Source organism: Lepisma saccharinum, chromosome 8 (genome assembly GCF_977018435.1).
Source record: "Lepisma saccharinum chromosome 8, izLepSacc3.1, whole genome shotgun sequence".
Taxonomy (NCBI): domain Eukaryota; kingdom Metazoa; phylum Arthropoda; class Insecta; order Zygentoma; family Lepismatidae; genus Lepisma; species Lepisma saccharinum.
In genome coordinates, this window is record NC_139236.1 from 32,777,985 (window position 1) to 32,798,220 (window position 20,236).

The 20,236-nt window shown below is 38.2% G+C and overlaps 1 protein-coding gene across 1 annotated transcript in view; it reads left to right on the forward strand.

The window, feature by feature from the left end:
• Positions 1-20,236, forward strand: part of hiw (MYC binding protein highwire) — a 529,247-nt gene that overhangs the window by 201,477 nt on the left and 307,534 nt on the right. The gene's annotated exons all lie outside the window — the stretch shown is intronic.

Sequence of the window (20,236 nt, forward strand, 5' to 3'; positions counted from 1 at the left end):
ATTTATTATTGATATGTTTTGTTTTTGTTAATTCGCATATCGTCGTGCTATCGGGTCTGGAAGAAGTTAAATTTCCTGCCAACAGATGGCACAACAGTACATGCAATTCGCCTAATGTTTCGGTAGTTGAGTTAACGTTAGGTTAAACCATACATTATATTATATATATATATACTATGAAAAGTGAGCTTTCCCCACTTCTCTGAACACCTTCAAAAAGATGATTTTTTTTCTTTCTTCACATTTTATTGTCCATGACGATTAGCAGTCAAAGTACGGTAACAACATCTTGCAAGTACTCATGAAACGGGGGGATTGCTGTAAGTTCTTACGACGACATATTCAGTGTTCTGAAAGTTATTGTCTGGAAATACAATAGGAGGTCCTGATTAGCCTGTTTGCAATAAATGACTACATATTCACTGCGCAGTACAGGGCTACCGTCGGAGTGTGCAACGTATAGGATGTTGCTTACAGAGGATCAACCACGATTTTTTCTCTGGGGTGGGGTCAAGTATCAGGATAATAATATTATTAGTAGTAGTGGCGGTGGCAATAGTAGTAGTACTATCAAAGACGTTATTATCCTCGTAAAGCATGCAAAAGATATTAGAAGTCGGTGCTAAAGCATTTGTGTTGGAACAAACGATTTGAAACATTTTTTCAACACGTTCAAATCACATTAGCTAATAATGGAAATCAAGCGCACAAACTGTATTTTTGAAAGACAGGAAATGCATAACTTTCATGTACAATATATGTTTTACACATATGCAACATGTTAACACTAAATTGTGTACGTATTCAAAGTTCCTTTAATACATATGTAGCATATAGTATTTAAATACATTACGTAGTCAATTCATCAATCTTATAACAAACCAACAGCAAGGAGATATAAATTGTCTCTTCACATGTGCGCGCTCCTTTCCCTCAAAACAATTGTTCGTGCACTTAAGACAGAACTGTTTACATAGTACATATAGTACATAGTTGTAATTTACAATGCATTACAGGAAAAAAAATAGAACCAATATTTTGCAAATTGAAAGCAATATCGATGTAATAGGGCGCAAATATGCGCCTCCCCGTTGGCGCAATGGTAGTGTCGTCGCCTTGTAATCAAGGGGTCCCGGGTTCGATACCCGGTGGAGGCACATAGTAGTTCGGATCCCACTTTAAACTGTAAGTCCAGTTCCGATTAGCCTTACTGTGCATAAAGTGGAGTTAACAAATCAATGAATCAATCAATCAATAGGGAGCAAATAATATCACTTGTCGCTTAGGCATTCTCTCTTTTACAACTTTTTTTTTCATTTAGATCGTCCGGCGCCTAGGGCTGACTCCCGCTACCCCCTAGCTTCATGCTATGAACTTGATGAGACTGCGAGCGAAGCGATTAAGAAAATTTTACGAAATGTATTTTTACTTGCATAACATTTAAAATCGAGGATGTCAATTGCCCCTCTGTGCCTCCCCTGCGGGTACCCTTGGCCGTCTGGAAGTAAAATGCAAGAAATACATAGAAACTATATTCCTTTTCCGGAATGTCTGAGTAGCGACGCGCAGAGGCGAAAGCTTGTGGGCGGGACTAGACTAGGTGGGGCTTGCGAACTGTCATGTTTTACAGAACTACTGGACCGCGAATGACCAGTCGAGTCGCCCCCTCCCGCGTGACCACTTCCGTCCGCGCGTTCATTGGACGAGGCACACACCCGCAACGTGCGCTCAGGACGCGTTCGCGTTCTCTTACTCCAGACATTCCGGAAAAGGAGTATAGCTATCTTGCGTATCATTTTGTCCTGCTACTCTTATATTCTGCTACTTTTACTTCAATGTTTGCCCCCTCCCCTAGAATTGATTTCCGTCCAAGGTGGGGGGGGTCAATGCCCCCCTGTGGTTACGCCACTGATTGCGTACATTGCAAGATAAAATATTGAAATTTGAAATTGAAAGTTTTTCTTCATACGGATTTAGGGTAGTTCCGACATGCTACGCATAAAGCAGCATATTGAATGCTTGTATGTAAAGCCAATAAAATCAATCTAAACAGTAGGGGACATTGGACATTTCTCCTCATTTCGGTGCACGTGCCATGTCTCTAAGAGAAGGCTCAAAACTAAGGTCTGCGTAGTATCAACATTGTCCTAATTTGTTGGGTTATCCCGACACTGTACGGGGAACTTCGACAATCTGTATATTTAACAGTTAACAAAAAATAAATCTATTTTTACAACACTGAATGCAAGTATCACAAGTAATAAATGCAATTACATGCAATGGATGCATGGAGATTCTTAATAAGACAGATTACATGGTGCTTTATAACTAGACCTCGGATATTTATGTAATATCAAAGTATAAAATATGTACATAAATATGTAACAATAATTGATAAAATATGTACCTAAATATTGTATTATCAAAATATATGTAATAATAATAATAATAATCGAGTATCCAAAAAATTTCAAGAATTCTGCTAGATATCTATTTTATTTGAACATTTTCAACATAAGTAGATTTATTGTCCACCGATGTCAAGTTTCTAGGTACTTTGCCTAAACCTTAAAGCGAAACGAAAATATGTAAACAGAAAGGCGGGGATGGGGGGGAACTCCATCATCTTTCCATAAATAACAGTTCCGTTTTTGTTTTTTTGTTTTTCATCAGTCTGTCTTTCGACTTGGCAGTTAATTTTAGGCCACCGTAAAAACTATGCATCTCATGAATTAGAAAATATGACATCATATGAACTACAAATTGTTCTCATCCTTTTTCAGATATCGAAAATATAGGATAAGGAATGAAGATAGGAAAAATTACCGAAATATGTTGTTTTGTGTAAAGTAAATTAGCAAAATGTAATATATGTAATATCCTGGCAAATGTCTAAAAATGTGTAACGTAAAACTTGTGCAAAATCATATCAGTTGTATAATTCGTTGATATTTTCCTCTTCAAGGTATGTATCTACAGAAAGGAATAGAATATCTAATTACATACAAATCCTGGTTCTGTTTATAATTGTATTTCAGAGAATGCATTATGATGCATTGGTAGCAGTTGAAGTTCTGATCAAAGGTGTTTTTAAAACAGTTTCCAAAGTGTATTTTGTTGTAGTGCTGGTCGAGTTAGACCGCAACCACAGCTGAAATTCTTGGTTATATCCGGGTAGGCTTCCGAGCGATTATAATTTTTCATGAATTTCAACATTGTAAAATTGCTTGAGTAGTTCAAAAAGCATAATATTCAATGTTTGCACCTTGTGCGAAGGAGAGAGGCACATGGTAAGACCAATTCCAACAGCATCTAATCATAGAATTCGTTTTTCCAGTTGCTTTTCATTTTCATCGGAGAACTTAAAACTCAAGTGTCTCCGGGCAGTTCGAACGTTCGAACTGCAGTTGCAAGAGCTCTTCCATTTCTTACAACTTCAACCGCAGAATTCATATTTTCCATCAGCCAACTGCATTTTGTAGTTTTTCTTTTATAATTTCGGACTATATATCTCAAAGCAATGAATAAGACAACTTTGAGCTCATCTTGTATAGAATACTCTTCGCTGTGTCAGTATTAAGTAGCACTGACAAACGAAGAAAAATATGAGAAGTGGCGGCGACGTTTTAAAATGCGAAATGTTGAAGTACGTCCTCTTGTTGGAAAATTTCAAAACAAGTGATGGCTAAATGCAGAATACTAAAGTTTTTATTAAAGTTAACTTATAAAGGCAGGCGTTTTGTTTTCCTCAACCGTGACCGAAGCAACCAGTATGCCAGTATGCAAATAAGTCAAGATCGCTAAGTCGCTTACTTAAACGGGGTGGGGTCCGTAAGTAAGCCATGGCCCAATCGCACAATAGGCTCTGTTCAAAGAGTAACTGCAAATTCAAGCTGTAATTCGACTCTCCTCTCTAACAGTAGCGCCTGTTGTGTTTGTCATTGGCAACAACATGTTTACGAAAGTGCGGATTGTTTGTCCCTGTTCAAAGAGGTCGGACTGCAACGCCGAAGATGTACTCTGGACTTGGAGCGTGCACTTTACAGTGTTATTTTTGATGCATTTAGGTGCATCTTTCAGTATGATGCATTGTTATTTGACGCGTTTGTTTTGAAACTCATAATCAGTATTTTACGCACTTTAATCTGACAGTGGAGGGGAAAAAAAGAGTGAAGTGCATTTTTTTGGGTCAAGTGGCAAACTTCGCGTTCTGGGTGTACACATGACACGAACCGGAAAACAAGATATTATGCCTTCTCTTTTTACTAGTAATAATTTTGTGTTTTTATTAACTAAATTAAAGGAGAATCTGGCAAGTAAGAATTCGTCTTCTTAATCTGAGGATAGAAAATATGTGCGGGGGGGGGCTTGATTTTATATTTGACGAACTAATTCGCCGTTCTTGCAACATTTCACTTCTCACTATGGCATCGATGAACATTTATTTGTTACCAATTCAAGAAAGAGGTTGCAAATGGATAATAATTTGCGAAATAACGAGAACTTTTATTTTTGCTCGCGATTATAGTAGAGTGAATTTGAGCTCTTTTTTTACGCACATGTTGGAGAAAATAACGTGATATACATACTGTACATATGCAAGCATGAATTCTTGGTCCTGCTATTATTTTTAGTGTGGGATTATGTTTTGTATAGAAATGGCAAATCTGCAAGTGACCAATTACTCAACAGCCCAGGTAGAAGGGAAGGATTCACACCGGAAACTACACGGCTCTGGTATATTATTGTTTTCACCCAGTATCGTTTCTATAAAATATGTCCGAACCACGTTAGTTTTCTCTCGATATGCAGCCCATCGCAACATTGCCCATGATTATACAAACTCTAAACTCCTTCTCTCTTATTTGCTCACCACTTGTTGGTGATACCTGTTGAAGCTTGCCGATATCTATCGTACGTAATTCACTGCAAATGTTCATTTTATTTTTTATCTTTTCATGGCGCTCGCTTTTCGTTGAGGACCATCAACGACCATCAAAAATGGTTTTTCACGTACAAAATTTACTACTGTAAAACTTAAGTAAGTTCTATGTATTCTTATGACTATAAAAATAATTCACGTTTTGTGGTATTCCAGAAGTATTTATATGTGACAATACAAAGAGTAACATCAAGGGGTCCCGGGTTCGATACCCAGTGGAGGTACATAGTGGTTCGGATCCCACATTAAACTGTAGGTCCAGTTCCAATTAGCCTTGCTGTGCATAAAGTGGACTTAAAACACTAACTCAAACAAACAAACAAAGAGTAACAGCGGATACGCCCTCGGTTAATTTGATGTGTCCTTAGGTAGGGTGACCAGATATTTGTTGACCAAAATTAGTATAGTCTATAGGTTGAAGGTGCGCATACACAAAACATAAAAGCAAGACGAAAATAATGGTGGCTATTTGTTATTGCTTCTATTATAGCCCCTATAAAATAGACCTACACTCTACAGATTCAAATTACTTGTGGGTCTAATGAAATTAGCTAATTACAAATACTTACTCACCAATGGGCACCATCCTTCATACTTATGGGATGATTTTGCTTTCTTGAGTATGTTTAAGTCGTCCTTTATTGCCGGTCCAAACTCTTCGCAGGTCATGTCCACATTGAATTTCACTTTCATTACTTGTTCGAGTGTTGACACCAGGAGTGTACTTTTTTCCTCTTGCCAATAAGTTTCAATAACACTGAAGAGTCTTTCACAATCAACATTTGTACCAGGCAGTAAACAAGAATTTTATAAGAGGCACAATCATTTTTAAATTTGACCCAGCCTGTAGTAAATCTTATACACTGACCTCCACTTACCCATCATTGTTTCTTTTCTCCCCCCCCCCCCAATCTTCGAGATGTTTTTCAACGGCTTTTGAAATTGCACAGTAAGTGTCAAAAATATCATTATCATTAAATTCCCATGAATTTGAAATATGTTTTGATTGTTGATGGAATATGAAAATGACTCTTGAAATTGTTCATAGGAAATTCTTGAGTGAAGGAGTAAATACCTCAGTTTGTTGGCATCTTGACGTTTTCCGTTCTGTGGATTTTAAAGCACATTTACGCGTAAAATAATGAATGAAATTAAATAGCAAGGAAAAGAGTATATTTGGGGATTTTTGCAAATTGAAAAGAGTATAGAGTGTATGAACCTCTAAAAGAGTATAATACTCTTAAAAAGAGTACGTCTGGTCACCCTACCTTAGGTTAGGTGAACAATGAAGCAACTCTTGCTTGCAGTGCTTATCGGCCATGATAGCTGGCGGCGACTCAAATGTAGCAAGTGACGGTTAATTGGGGGACGGGGACTTGCAACAAGCCCAAGATCAATGCCTTGCGTTAGAGCGACCCACCGAACTTTATGTCCCCGTTGTCTGCTCGGAGAGCCATCGTGCGTTGGGCCATTTGCTAGTTGGGGTTGTCAGCTGGACTGAAGCCAGGTGACTCACGAACTGCTTGGTTTTGTCTCGAACGCTTAGGTCCATGGAGATTTTTACTATGCATTTCCCCCCGAACCTTATTAAGGCCGAATCACACGGAACTGGCAGGAATTCCCTAGTTGGCGCTGAACTGGCTACCTGGGTGGAAAACATGGCCCGCGGGCTGGGAGCTTGACTGGTTTTGAGGATTAGGCCATATACGTTTTTTTGTCTCTGGGTTCCGAGTGTTGGTTGTTCTTGTTCGCTTATCGATTGTTGTGGTACTAATTCCAAGTTATGCAAAGGGATGAGATTTGTGCGTGACAAATATGATTAGCCGATAATGAAAATCCTTATTATTACAAGTGTATTAAATGTTTTATATATTTAGTTTAAACAATATATATTAATGAATGAATCCTGCGAATCTCATGTATGAATATGCATATCCGAGTTCATTGTTCAGTACGCATAGATTATCATATTTTCTAGTCCATACTTTTCTTTTTTTCATTTTAAATAACAACAGTATTTCTCCTACAACGTTCTTCAAAGTGCTCGTCCATCTTTTTATATTGTCTGCTCTTAGAATGTCTTATGGGAAAAAAAAGAATACCGACAAGTACGGCAACTAGAGTGCGCGTCAAATCTCCTGCATATGGCGATAGCCAATAGCAGCGCACTGCAGCGGTGCCATGTCGAAATCTCACACGGAAAAGAGACAGCGTGGTTGAGCGGAATAGGCAACGCCGCACGTCTGTGATTCACTAGTGCTGTTCAACCGTTCAAGGCTATATACAGGAGATTTGACGCGCACTCTAGTATCGTGTGAGGCGAAAACTAGCAGATGGGTACCCAGTCCAGCACCAACTAGGGATTCCTACTGTTATCTAGTTCAGTGTGATTCGGCCTTTAGCCTGTATAGATCAAAGATTTATATGGTTGCATAGAGAAGTGGACGATGCAGTGGAGGACACATTACCTTCAACGTGCTCTAAATAAGAATTGCATTGATAATTTTGATATATATATATATATATACACACATAAAGTATACCAATAGCACTTTTCACTTCATTATAACTTTACATTTTTTTTAAATACAACTGAGATTCAGACAGTCGGCGCATTGACAAGACCTACAGTAGGTATGAATCCACCATATTATTAAGAATGCGTCAAAGCTGTTCCAGTTTCTAAACATAGCATTCTGTCTTGACAAAGAAAAATATTATATTTTACGTATATGCTTGTCACAATTTAATTCGCATATATTATTACGAGTATGCCTAGATACATAAATTTAACTAAAATAAGTTCATGCAGTATTCAAGATTCCCACTGACTTGGACATAGTAGGGCAATTCACTTATTAATTTTAAAAGTCATGGAAAAGCCAGGGAACTTTATAAAGAACCTTCCACCACCTGGATTTTTTTTGTTACTTGCAAGATTAGAGAATCAAGCCCATTTTAATTTTTCTTGGTTAGCGAAATTTAATTTAAATCATTTTTATATTTTTGTTCATTTAATATAAAGAATGTTGAATAAGCTTTGAATTTTTGAAATTGCATGTACTTATTTTGCATTTTAAAATATTACATAATGGACTAGAAATCTGTTTTATCAAAACGAAGTGAAAACTCTGGTTTCGTATTGCTGCATTTCGTCTTCACTTAGCGTCCATTTTTGTTTTGATAATGGTTTGAGTGTGCCATATAACCAGCCAAGAAACACAACAAAACTAAACTTCATGACAATTAATTTTTCTGCTCAAGATTTCGGTCACCGAATTCGCAATCATGGTGTTTCAACTGTCTAGAATAAGTGTAATTTGTGAATAGTATAGTAATTAACGAAGAGACCAATATTAGTATTAAAGCCCCTTGCCAAATACTCTTCCCTGAACTGAACCCTCACAGTTATATAGACACTCATAAACAGAGAGAGAGAGTTTCTCTCTTTTCATAATACAGTAAAACCTCGTTAATCCGAACCCCGATAAGTCTGACTTCGCTTAATCCGGACAGGCAAAATAAGAAAAAAAGCGGAATGCTTTCGGAAGAAACCGCATTGATACAGGATCATTGTATAGTATTGCTTTACATTTTACTGTACTGTATAGTGTATTTAGGCCTATGTCCTTTAAATACACCATAATAAACGTGTTTTGTTGCTATAAACGGAGTTTTAATACACTTTCTACTGATCTTTTAGGTTATTTCAGTTAATCCGGACTTTCATTAAACCGGTCAACTTATCCCCCCCCATTAGTCCGGATTAACGAAGTTTTACTGTATGTAAAATTTATGTCAAAGTGTGGCCCACGGAAAGACATAGTTTTTATATTTGACTCCCGTTATAAAAATGGGCTCCCAATTTATGTTTATAGTGGAAACATATATCAGCTAGAATGCGTGTGGGTTTTAGACTCACGACAGCGTCCTGTCGTAACGCTGAATTACAAAATTTATTAAATGTTGGGGGAGAGTTTTCTTGAGGCAAGCATGTGGAAAACTAACTCGCTCCTGGCGCCAACATCATGCAGGTATGTGTTGCAAATTATGCAGACTACGAATATGAGGCATTGTGTTGGTGTTGTTACCTTGAAAAAGTCACGGCCTGCGATAATGACCTTGCAAGACGTGGCATCTTTCGTCCGGCGTGCGCACTTTTTGTAACTTAATTATTGGCTTTTCGTAAGATAATGAGCCATTGTGTATGCATATGGAAGGCAGGTGGCCAGATGGGAAGAGCCAAGCAGAAACGGGCATGCACCCCCAGGCGTGAATTTCACTTCTCTGAAATATGAGGCGGTCATAGTTTGAGAATGATATCGGTAAAGTTGCATTTGCGAAACGGGAATGTATAGATTAATTATCTCGTTGATCGAATCGCATTATTTTAAGTGAGTAGTGCTCACGTCGATATATTCCAATCTACATCATCAACGGATAAATCATATCAACTAATACTTCAATTTCTAATTCTTTGTGGATAAAGTTTATAGGTCATTTAATTCCTTGGCGCTTATTGTAAGAAGTGTGCTTTAAAATTTATTACACAAAATACACAACCAAATAATTATATTTGTAATTTGACGCCGATTTTCTTCTTCCACTTTTGGTAAATTACGACGATGAATATCTTGAATTTCTATTACGGAACTCCAAATCAGACCCTGTGGTGGCTAAGGAAATAATTGTACTGGAACGTTGAACTTGAGGGAGTGGCGTGAAGGAAGGTAGTGAAAAAATATATTAAAAAAATTCGATACGAATGTCATTCAGGTTTCAGTTCAACTCAACGACTATTGCAACTTATATTTCTACAAGAGATATCATATTTTTAGTGTAAATTGTGTACAATGCAGGAAAGGTAGATTTCATAAACTTACTTTTCTTTTTGTGGTCTTCCAAATAAATAAGCAAATCACTGGTTAAATATGGTTTTGGCTTCATATTTATCATCATTTATAATTTATTTCCACCTTTAATTTATTATTTTTTTCTTTATACATAACATAAAGTGTGATGTAATTATCCTTGCAGCTTAAATGGTGAGTGTCATAGATGACAACATACTGATTAACCACGCGACGAGAATTACGATAGAACGCGTAGGAGCCATGAAGTGTATGGAAACTGTAGTTTTTAGCTTAACATTCTGAGAAGTCATAGGTACTAGGTTCGAATCACGGATATAGCATTAATATTTTTTACGATTGATCCTGCAATCGTTCTATCAATCCCCCCATCGTTGCTGTCAACCTAAACAGATAGAAAACCACAGTGGTTTCACATTTTTGAAGCCCTCCTCCACTTAAACTGCAGGACCATTCCCTTCCCGATTACCTTTTGTACATAAGTACAATTTAGAACTTTTTTTTCCTAATTTTTTGGCTAAGTCTCTTTAATGCATGGATAGGCTGATCTGTTACAGTTTAAAGTGGAGTCGGAACAACTATGTGCCGCCAACTTGTATCGAATCATAGACCCCTTGATTAGAAGGCTACGACGTTACCACTACGCCATCAGCGAAACCCCCACATTTTTTCTTAAGAAGAACCATCACATGTGGAGTGGCCGTAAAATAAATGAACGATGCCAGTAAGATAGGCCCCACACTTTTAATGCGTAAATAAGCAATGATAATTTTGATTTCTCAATTCAATCAGTGATTAGCATCTTTTTATAGTTCTATTTTCCCCTTTTCTCTCAAACAAGGAACGGTTATGTGTGTCCGATTAATTGATTACTAGTTACATTTTTTTCGTATAAACTCCACATTTAAAAGAAGAAATCGGAAAAAAAAAAGTCCCTTTCTCAAAAGTAAGGCCAACCTGCTTGCAAGAATCTCCGTTTGGGACACCCCTGTGAGTTCAAGTGAGGATGAACGGCTTCTGCATACTTCCAGTCGGGTTCCAAATGGGTTCGCGCTCGGCTGTGCATACTAACCCGTTGGAAAAAACTGGGCGGGGTTGAGATGCAGAGAGAACGAAAGGTGGCGGTAGAAGCCGTAAACAAAACACCTTCGGCTAAATCCATCCAGTCTCCTTTCGCTGGAGCATTTCTCCTCGACCGAAGGTTGCACTAAGTGTTTACTGCCGGATGCACACGTTAGTCAAAAAGCTCCCGAGATGTGTAACGCACCGAGGTCAATAGCATTCCGCGTCCAGGTTTATTTTCGGAGAGCTCCTTTCTTGCTGTAACTTTCCCCACCTTGCGCGACTTCTCAAAGGGTTGCCTTGTTTCTTCGGAACTGTTTTCCTTGTTCGCTCGCTCCCTTCTTTGCATGTGGCCAGGAAATTGCTGGATTTATCTCCGGTTACTCCGCCACGGCTTGTAAATTATCTTGGAGCATTTCACAATCGGGCCTTCTATATCGCAGCAGTCGGGCTTGCTTCCTGCTAATGGGAATCCCGTAGGGGGAGTATCTCGACTACTTATTCTTGCAGTGTTGTCTTCGCAGAGCATCATCAACAGTGTAGTGACTACGCTGTCGCCTTGTAATCAACATGTCCAGAGTTCGATTCCCGTGAAGGATATTGTGCAGTGTCTCGGACGCCCAATCTCTTTTAGACTGTCTGATCTTAAACTGTACTTCATATAAACTTTTCTAAAACTTATCCTTGGAAAGCGCACTATTTTACATCGTAGAATCCATAAATAATCGACTGGCTTTGCTTTGACTAGGACCAATAGGCTATTAATTTCTTCACTTGAGAGATTAGTATAATAAAAAACTGTACGCTTTATCGAGTGGAGAATATATCAATATATGGCCAATCCATCTCATAATCAGGCAGGTCCCGGGTTCGAATCCCGCCCTGGACATGGGTGTTTTGTGAGTTTTCCATCATCAATGTCATTTCATCAGTCATTCTCATCTTCGCGATTAGCCAAAAGTGGTAGAAAGCGAGGTATAAACAAAATCAATCACTCAATCAAAATCACGGACAGATTTCTCTTTTAAAAAATAAATGTGTTAGTTTGTTCATACATAGAGTAAAATCTGAAATTTTCTTATTTTCTTTTCTGTAAACTGATGATAACTAAGTTACAGGCCTGCAAGGGTATGAGAAAGTGTGCATTTTCAGTGTCGTATGAGAGCATGCTTGTCTTCAAAGTTATACCACGCAGATATTAAAAGTGATAGACACTTCAGTCTTATTTGTTGTTAAAAACAAGAAATCATATGTTGGAATGATTAGAGGCACCGAATTTTTTAAATTGTGAAATTTCTTTTTTTTTTTATTTTCAAAATCTTTTCCTACAATAACAAAAGCATCTGTTGCATTGAAGATACTCTAGAAATTTCATTTTTTTTCTTTTCAAAATATTTTTCTACAATAACAAAAGTATCTGTTGCATTGAAGATACTCTAGAATTTTCTTTCGATTACAATTGCTTGAAATATTAATTGCCAAAAATTGAAAAATGCATTTTGTGTACTTTTGGAAATGGCAATATCTCAAGATGCCCATCTTCGATTTGTTTTTCAAAATTGTACGAAATAATTTTCCATTATTGATCATAAGAACTATGGAATAAGGTGGACAATATTTTTTGTTGTTTGTTGTTTTGGATGTTTGGATGCATAAGCATTGACCATTCTGATAGTAGCCGTTAACAAGGACAACGCATCCACCCACAAACGCTTCAAACCTATAAACATTGAGTGCTTTACTTTTGTCTTACAATTCTGAGAAGAGCTATTTTTTCGATCTGACCTTCCATCAGAAATTTACCGATTGACATTATGGGAAAAGAAGATCCATCTTCAGCAAAACATTTTTCGGAGGTACCGGCCACTCATCTCTGGTTGGAGACCATTTGTAACCATAGCTATAAATTGCAGTTACATCGTACTACTAAAGGGGTAAGACGGTATACTATACGTACACTAGGAACATGTGACTTAATATACGTGCACAAAATAAGTGGGTGGAAAAGATTGTAAGGAAAACGTGTGAAAAAAAACACCACTATAATGTTCTGATGAGTGAAAACTTAGAGAGTGTGTGTCTTCCTTCTCCATAAGAATATTACACTGATATCCAAACACGTTTGTTGGATGTATTTTAAAAAAAGCTTATTAAGCTTGATAATCGATTTAAACTGCTGATTGCAACTGCAAACATAGAAGCTGTGGTGGGTGTTATTTAGCCATGGCTTGCGTGCCTGATTTGAAATGGTCCTACAACCTTGGTAATGTACGTTGCGCTACTCAGGTGACAGGTTGAGAAGGAAATAGGCATTTCAGTTCGTATTTGAAGCGATAAATATTAGGTTTTTTGTGTTTTTTCCCCCTGTAATGCAAGACAACGCTTAGTGCTCAACTGTCCAAAGCGGGTATCAATTGCATGCTCAACTGTTATTGTTACCGCGGGTTCGTCCAAGGCACCTAACGGTTGTTAATAGCTACTTTATTGGATAATTGAATACACTTTATACTCAATCGTTGAGAGGAAATAAGTAACCGGCGTCCTTTACAGCCTGCTCACTTCCTTTGCACATGTTTTTGATAAATTGACCAGTCAACAGCCATTCTACTTTTCTTTGAGGAACCAGTATCATTTCGTACAGTGAATGATTATGGTTAAATTCCAACCCAGTTTTGAAAGCTGACACACGAGACAATATGTTAATAGTTGTTCGTTCTAGATACGACCTTTGATTTGAGCCGAGAGATATGGTTCCCAGGTATTTCAGAGAAAATACGGCTACGATGCAGAGTACGTCCTTCTAACGGAACGTATTATACATTGTTTTAAAGCTTGACTTCTGATTATATTTTCTATAAAAAAAATTAGGGTAAGAAAACTTGTATTTATGGAGCTTTTCACACTAAGTGTCGTTAATTTTTAATTTTTCAGTGCAGTTTTTTAGTATTATCATTCATTGTCACTCATTCATAAGTTCACACTTACTTTTCGGCATTTTCAGGAACACAAATCACAGAGAACTGCAATAACCAGTCTTACTCGCGTCTGGACCATGGATAGCTGAAAAAAATTATCTAATTGCCCGAGGAGTTTCGTTGTGTGCGCAGAGCACCAAGTCAGCGGAGTTCAGTCGTTCTCATAATTAGATTCTCTGCAACGCTTCTAAGAGTTTCTTATTATGGAATATGTACACCCCAGTGGCGTATATTGAGTCCAAGATCTGGGCTATCTCACTATGTCACGTGGTCCTAGCCTATGAATAGAAATAAATTTACGAACTCCTAAGAAATCAGGTTGCCAACTCATAAGAAATCAGGTTGCCAACTCCTATGAAATCAGGTTGCCAATCCATAAGACATCAGGTTGCCAATCCATAAGAAATCAGGTTGCCAACTCATAAGAAATCAGGTTGCCAACTCATAAGAAATCAGGTTGCCAACTCCTATGAAATCAGGTTGCCAATCCAGAAGAAATCAGGTTGCCAATCCAGAAGAAATCAGGTTGCCAACTCATAAGAAATCACGTTGCCAACTCCAGAATAAGCATCATCATCTCACTGATAAGAATAATATTATTTACAATTTCTGATCGATTTTTCTCCTGTATTTTATTCTCTAGACTTCAAGCTAGGTAGTCTAGAATATACGCTCCTGGTACACCCGTAGCTTACCACAGTGGTTAAACTTTTCCAGTACGAGTGAAAATAGAAAATGGTGAGGACAGTTGTTGAAACACGAGATGAAAATCTTGCCCGAGGACTTTTGTCGGAACAACGGGACGCCTTAACGAAAAACGGAACGTTTCCGTATTTACGTGGGAACTCCATCGAGAGCGTATGAAATCGTTGCCATGTTCGCAGCTCAATTGTGTCTTTACTTTCTGGACCTTCCCAATTCCATCTAATCTCACTTGCTCTTGCGTGAAGTCCTGAGATCCTTGCATTTCGCAATTCATCAGAATGTCGTCTCCACGTCTTTTAGCACCTGTTTCACAAACCTTGGCCATCCACTGCTCTCACCGCACATCTATCCAAATCCAATTGCGAATAGTTGATATTTGACATTCCTGGCCCAGAATCCCATTCTATCGAAATGGCAAATTAAGGAGCAATTATGTAAAGACAGAGTGCATTCGAGAGTTTAATCGCCCACTGTGTCGCAAATTAACGAAATTACAGCTCATTGATCTCATTTGGTTGAGAGAGAGAGTTCGCAGAAATAATAGGCGATGTTGGAAGAGGTCCAAGTGCTGTAAATGTTTAAATTCGACCATGTAGGCACCCTTTGCAAGGACAAGGCCCATTACAAGGGAATGATTTCGGTGATGCACGAAGCAACAAGCCGTTACTTGTGTACCATGCCTTTCGTCGTATGTGTGGATATTAGTCGCTGATAAAATATATATTTTCTGTGTGTGATAATATGCTATAAGTACGGGGGAGAAAGATTCTGTGCTTGCTGCCTATACACATTATCCATTTCTGCCCTGGAAGTGGCATGTATAAGCCTATGTTCAATATTGTACATTGATTTGTATTTCAGAATTAAAATTAGAAATTTGTTGCCCACCTCTTTCTCTCTCTCTCACTCACTGAGGCAAGATTCTAAATTGATTGATTGATTGATTTGGTGTATTTTACTGCGCTTTTTCTGCCACTTTTTGGCTAATTGCGAAGATAGAGATGAGTAATGATATGATGAAATTGATGAATGGATACTCACAAACGCCCATGCCCCGGTCGGGTTTCAAACCCGGGGCCCCTGGCGTCGTAGCACGATGTGCTAACCAACCACTTCGCCACGGAGGCCGGCGAGGCAAGATTCTGTTGTGATCGAAGACAGCACGTTTTCCAAAGAGTCAACAATATGAGATGACTGGGATTTAAATGAGGGATATTTCGGAAAACTATGTTGTCAATATTGTCACCGCATAAGAATTTCAGATGAGGTGTCTACTATCTAGATAAATATCACCTGAATGTCCGGTGACATACCGGTTATTCGGTATGAGATTACTTTTCTGCGGGTAGCTCGGATGTGCGGATAACTGATTTTCAGGATTATTCAGGATTTCGTTATCCAGGTAACACTTCTACCAGGAAAGATTAGGTACTCGTCACAGATTTTATTTGAATCATCCAATTACTGCTGTTGTTACGTTATTTTGTTGATATGGAAAAACCTCTTGTTGGTTGACCTTTGTGTACAGTCACGGACACTGCCGGCTTGTAACGATTCCATTGAAAGTCAATGTATTCATTACAAGCCGGCAATGTCCGTGACTGTACCTGCAGTGCAGTGTTTGAAGAATTTCCAGTTGCGGGGAAATATTCCAGTAACTTCTTTCGAAGTATAGGATAGTGATTTGCAACTACAGAGTTGAAGCAGTATCTATCTATCTATCCCTCCCCATTCATTCTACCAAATATCACCGTGAGTATCTGTGGGAAACTCGAATATCTACTATTGATTGCCCCTACAAATATAATTTATTGTTGTGCAATGACAGCCTCTTATTCTTGTAAAATGGTGGTGATTTAGTTGATCGTTCTTTATGTAGGTTTGAAGAATTTCCAGTTGGTAGGGTTAAGCATCTCGCATCCCAAGGCTAAAGATATCCATACTAAAGAAATTCGAATATGTAATACGTACGAATTTGGTCGGTCCTACAAATATCATTTATTGCTATGCGGTGGTAGCCTCGAATTTTTGTAAGGAGGTTGTGATTTAGTTCATTGTCGGGTAGATTATACAGAAAAAGGGGCAAAAGATGCCCAACCTCCACCCGCATACACAAACCTCCTTACATTTTGCGGTATGCGCTTATCGCCCTGGTGCCTTTAAATTAAAACCAGGGCGTCTGTATCCTCGGTTCCCCAGTTTTTCTTGTGTTCCGGGACACATTCAGATATTTGGTTTTACAATATAAATGTACTTACGAGATACACATAAATAATATATAATATTAAAAAAATGCATAATACAAGCTCTTCATTAGTAAACAATATGTTTACTAATTTTGATAGACCTATAAAATTTGCAGAATGGTAAGAGTTTGTTGAGGATTTCCTGGAAATTCAGGAAGTATAGGTTTCTGTAAACGTCAGGGAAAGAAGATTGTGTAGTTGTATTAGAGTTTGATGTATGGAGTAACGTGCGTTTGTTTATTCGGTCGGGTAGACTGCCCTAATCACAAAATCACTGTTGAAATGACCACGTTCGATAGTGAAGTCAGATTCTGTATCATCTGCTACAAAGGAAAACTACCGCCACTAATGCTAGAACCGTGAGGGGGAAACAGTAACTGCACCATTGAAAATAACTCAGCGAACATTAATATGCTCATTTGGAACGACTGCAGACGTCATTGGAAAAGAAGCTGCATACAGGTGACTTCTGCAACAACTGGTCGGACCTTATCCGAAAGCTTGCTAATCTGCTCCAGTTTCCAAATATAGCTTTCGCGTGGGTATGTGGTCGGACGATTTTCCTCTTTCGCCGTCGTTTCTTTGTTTTTAAGAGATGGTCTGGTTTGTTCTCAGCCTAAACAAATGCCTGCCCCTTGTTGTCGCGGCCATATTCATTTGAATCCTTCCGCGTTTCCTCAAACTAACAAGCTGCCGCTCTCGTTCCTTCACAGTGTGGCTCCCTTGTAATTTTCTGTGTCATCGCCCCATTCACCCTAACACAATGGGCACGTTGTGTATATTTTTATATCGCCGAGTCGCGACTTCTCTGTAATTATTTACTTTTTTAATGTGGTTCTGTTTTTGTGGTCGCGGAAAGGAACTTTGAATGAAATTTCATCGCGAGGCTCGCTTTTTTGCTGGGATGTGACTCTCTCCCTTCTCTCTTTTTTGTTACGAAATTCTACCGTGACGTATTCAGCGACGGAATTGTGAATCAACCCTTTTCCGGAAATGTTCAGTGTACAATCTTCTAATACGGTGGTCATATGTCGAACAAAAGCCTGAAACATGAAGAAAATTCCTTATTAGCAAAGCTGACAGCATCCTTGCAGTGTAGCTCTCCTTCCTTATCACTTGTTCCAAAAAGAACAACATTCAGATTGCTTCATCGCAGGAAAAAGACACAAAGTACCATCTTGTATAAGAATAATCACAGTTTCAGGATTTCCATTTTAAGCAAAGATTTTACATGACGGTAATACAGTTCGACGGCTGAATATCGTTTTGTCGTATCTCCACTTTTCGTCGGAAGTCAGTTAAATACATTATCGTGCTCCGTACGTGTTATAGTGCATCACGTTCCGAAGCGACGTATTCGGCTGCCAAATGATGTGGATTATGAACATTAATAAAATGCAGGGACGGCGACAGGGGTGGGCACGGGTGGGCAAGCGCCCACCCAAAAATCCCTGTGCCCACCCAATCAAATTCAATAAATATATAAAATTAGGAAATGTAAATGGTTCTGTAAGTATAGACTGGTCCTCACTCCATGCATATTTTACTTGTGAATATTGTCGATACTAGAAAGTTCACAAGCTTCATCCCATAACAAGCTTTGATGTCATTTGGCGAAACTTTTGTCTAGTAAGTAACTTTATGAAAATTTGAGCAAATATCCTGTTGAATGAAATGAATTTAAGCTTTTCTTTCTACTTCCTTAATTTTGTCATTGGAAAGCTAAAGGTACTCTCAGAACTCATTTTAAAAATGTGATCTAATGAACACTGATATGATTAGAAGCAATCAACAGGCTTACTAAGTTTTATGGGATACTCACAATTATAAGGTTTATGATCAAGAGTTAATCAGAATTTAGGAGGATTTGGAGAGTTGCAGCTTCCAGCCTTCAATGGGGAAAAATTGCTTCGAAAGCAGATATATTGAAGAAAAAAAGATATTTGGAATGTGGAAAAATATTAAAATATATAATTAACCATCTGACATGACTTGGGCTAAAGGTTATAGACTAACTGAAACTGTGCATAGATGGGAGTGAGTTCTTGATGTTGTCAGGACCGGACCTCCACATAAATCTCGGCCTGGGTATGATCAATGTAATAAACAATAAAACATCTTCTTCGCCTTGCTTCCTCCAGATACTCACAAAATTATATCGACCTTTTTAATTGGGTCCACACTGCAATACCAGGAAAGAAGGCATGCGGAATTTTATGTTTGATTGATTAATTTTTTTAAAAAAAAACTTCGCTTTTCTTCACTTTTGGCTAATCGCAATGATGACATGATGAAAGTGATGAATGTACACTCACAAAAACACCCATTCTCATACCGGGATTCGAACCCAGTACCCCTGCATCATAGCGCACTTGGATAACCACTCCGCTGGTAATTTGATGTGCCAATTTCTTTATTATATCACTTTTTTTTTTACATAGACTAGCTGTCATCTTAAAATAATGCAATGTATCTAAAATAACAATTTTTAATTTGTTCTAATTAATAACGAGTAATCACAATCACTACCACACCGAGGTGGCCAATTTTAATGTATCAGTTTTGTAGGTTTGGAAAAATCTATAGAATTGAAAACTAAAACTGGTAAACGCTGGAAGTGCTACAATAATTCAAACACCGTTTTACACGTTAAACTGTGAAATGTGCCATGCTTTATAATGTGGTAAACCTGAAATGTGGCTGGTAGCCCTCTAAGTAGTTCAAAGTGCATGTAAAGAGGTCACTAGTGTGCACGTTCTTACGGCCTGATGTGCAGAACAATGCAATTTCCCAACACTTTCGCTTTTGGCACTTACAACGTTTACCACTTTTAGTCCTCAATTACTGAACTGATCTAATTAGTGGCTAGCACTATTTACAAGTTCTCTTCTGACATATACATTTTCACTATCAGTTATGCAGTTCTTATGATTAACTTGCATGAATTTCAAAGAAGAGGAAGAAATGGTGGAAAGAAAGCTTGATTCGAGGGTCTCAGAGACCTATAATGAATGAGGCAACAAATTTAAAGAAAACATTGCAAATAATCCAGTAGTGATTTTTTTTTAACTCCACATGCTCAAATAGGCTAATTGTCACTAGATCTCCATTTTGAACTGTAGTCCTAACGAGTGTGCATTGGCCTTCCACTGTAAATCAAACCCAGGACCACTTAATTATAAGGCGGGAGAGTTATGCGATCGGAGAGACGATATACAGAAATAACTCTGTCAACCATATCATTTTATCATAACATAAGATGCGTCCATTTGAGAGGTGGATTACACTATTATTATGATTGGCCCATGGACGTCCGCAGATTTACTCCCAAGGAGGGGCAAGCATGGTAATTTGTTCCAGGGGGGAGCAAACGAGACATATTTTCCCCCTTAATAGTAAGTACTGCCCCCTCAAAGAAACACTTATTAAAACTGA